This window comes from Triticum aestivum, chromosome 5D, assembly GCF_018294505.1.
Source record: "Triticum aestivum cultivar Chinese Spring chromosome 5D, IWGSC CS RefSeq v2.1, whole genome shotgun sequence".
NCBI lineage: Eukaryota > Viridiplantae > Streptophyta > Magnoliopsida > Poales > Poaceae > Triticum > Triticum aestivum.
Window position 1 is genome coordinate 173927587 of NC_057808.1, and position 2497 is coordinate 173930083.

Below are 2497 nucleotides of genomic sequence, written 5' to 3' on the forward strand. Positions count from 1 at the left end.
GACGAATATTAGGGTTTCGTCTGCGATTGTTTCCGGAGGGTTCACATATAAATAGGTAGAGGGAGCTAGGAGGCTCCAAATGAGGTGCGGTTTGCGCCCACACGATCGTGATCGAACGACCTAGAGCATGGAAGAGAGTTTGGTGGGTTTGGGGCTATTTAGAGAGGGGGTTTTTGCTGCACACACAAATGGACTTTGCGGATGCCCGGTTAACCGTTGGAGTACCAAACGACCTCCAAATGGAACGAAACTTGACCGGTGGTTTATCGGTAGTATACCAAGGCCACTTGACAAGCCTCGGTCCATTCCGAGAACGTTTGACACCCGCACACGAAAGAAAACAAGAGGGGTGCGCCGGAGGAGATGGGAGCGCCGGATTGCAAAACGGACAACGGGGAAAATGCTCGGATGCATGAGACGAACACGTATGCAAATGCAATGCACATGATGACATGGTATGATATGCATGACATGAACAAAATGCAAAACGAAAGACAGAATCCGACCACGAAGGGAATATCATAACACATAGCCGAAAATGGCAAGAGTTGGAGTTACAAATATGGAAAGTTATATCCAGGGTGTTACACTTGGATTGTAGCGAAGTGACTGGGAAGCCGGCCAGCCGGCTGTTCTTATAGCCGGTAGCTGTGGTGGGAGGCCGGCTTGTGTTATATAGGTTCGTTAGTCCTTGGTCGTTTTTCGTGTGGGCATCCTTTCCTGCCTTTGGCTCTTGCCAGTCGGACAGTCGGTTCTTCGAGCTGCGACTTTCAATAAGAGAGGGCTCGGGTGCCGGCACACTACTTGTCTGACTTCAGGTAGAACTTTTAATATAACTCAAGGCGGCCAGTCCCCGGGCCGACTAGTCGAACCGGGTGCTAGATAGAAAATCAAATGTAATAGTACATTCAGGGGTATGACACTCGTCATTCATAGATAAAGGAGGGTAGTCCCCGAGTGCGCCTCGGGGGGCCCGTTGTCTTGTACTTAATACAAAAAGGTAGCGTGATACATACTGCTTTTAACTGTAAAATCTTCTCAGGAGATTGGCGTTCCATGGTCGTTCTGACTCCTTGCCGGAATCGTCCCTCTTGCGTGCCTTCCGCTTCTGTGTGTCGATCAGGTAGTAGGAGTCGTTGCCTAGGGCCTTGCTAATGACGAATGGGCCTTCCCAAGGGGCCGAGAGCTTGTGCTGGCCGGCTGTTCGCTGGATCAGCCGGAGCACAAGATCGCCTTCTTGGAAGGATCTTGGCTTGACCTTCCGGTTGTGGTAACGGCGCAAACCCTGCTGGTAGATGGCGGACCGGCTGAGTGCTAACGGCCGGCCCTCTTCCAGCAGGTCAACACCGTCTTCTCGCGTCGAACTCGATGTCAGTTGGGATGACAGCCTCGGCACCATATACAAGGAAGAAAGGAGTGAAGCCGGTTGACTTGTTTGGGGTAGTACGCAGACTCTAGAGGACAACTGGCAGCTCATCGAGCCAGCAGCCGGCCAAACGCTCCAGTGGTACGACCAGTCGGGGCTTGATACCGGAGAGGATGAGGCCGTTTGCTCGCTCGACCTGGCCGTTTGACTGCGGGTGGGCAACGGACGCTAAGTCCAGTCGGATGCCCTGTGTCGCGCAAAAACGTGTCAGTGCTCCCTTGGCAAAGTTCGTGCCGTTGTCGGTGATGATGCTGTGTGGTATACCATACCGAGTGGTGATATCTGCGATGAATGTCACGGCAGTCGGCCCGTTCAGCTTCTTGATTGGCTTCGCTTCAATCCACTTGGTGAATTTGTCCACGGCGACAAGCAGATGTGTCATGCCACCGCGGGCTGTCTTGAATGGGCCCACCATGTCCAGCCCCCAAACAGCAAAGGGCCAGGTGAGGGGGATGGTCTTGAGTGCAGAAGCCGGCAGGTGTTGCTTGGAGCTGAAGACCTGGCATCGTTTGCAGCATTTGACTAATTCCTTGGCGTCTTCCAAAGCAGTCGGCCAGAAGAAACCATGGCGGAAAGCTTTGGCGACAAGTGATCTTGAGGCCGCGTGGTGGCCGCATTCGCCTCGATGGATATCCTTGAGGATTGCTATGCCCTTCTCTGGCTTGACACAACGCTGGAAGACTCCAGTGATGCTACGCTTAACAAGTTCTCTATTTATTATTGCGTATGCTCCGGCTCGGCGTTGAACTAGTCTTGCCGAGATCTCATCAGTCGGCAGCTCTCTGTTTACTAGGAAGTTGAGGATGGGCTGGGCCCATGATGGAGCTGTGACTTCTTCTGTTGTCATTACGGCTACTGTGACTCGGGTGGGTGGGTTGGGTGGTGAAGAGTTGGAGTCGGCCACCGCCTGTTGTGTCGTTGCAGTCCCTGGGCCGACTGCTGCAGTCCCCGGGCCAACTGCTGCAGTCCCCGGGCCGGGTTCTGAAGTCCCCGAGCCGGGTGCGACTACGGCAGTCCCCGGTCCGCTTGTCGAAGTCCCCGAGCCGCCTGCTGGGTTTCCCAAGTCAGATC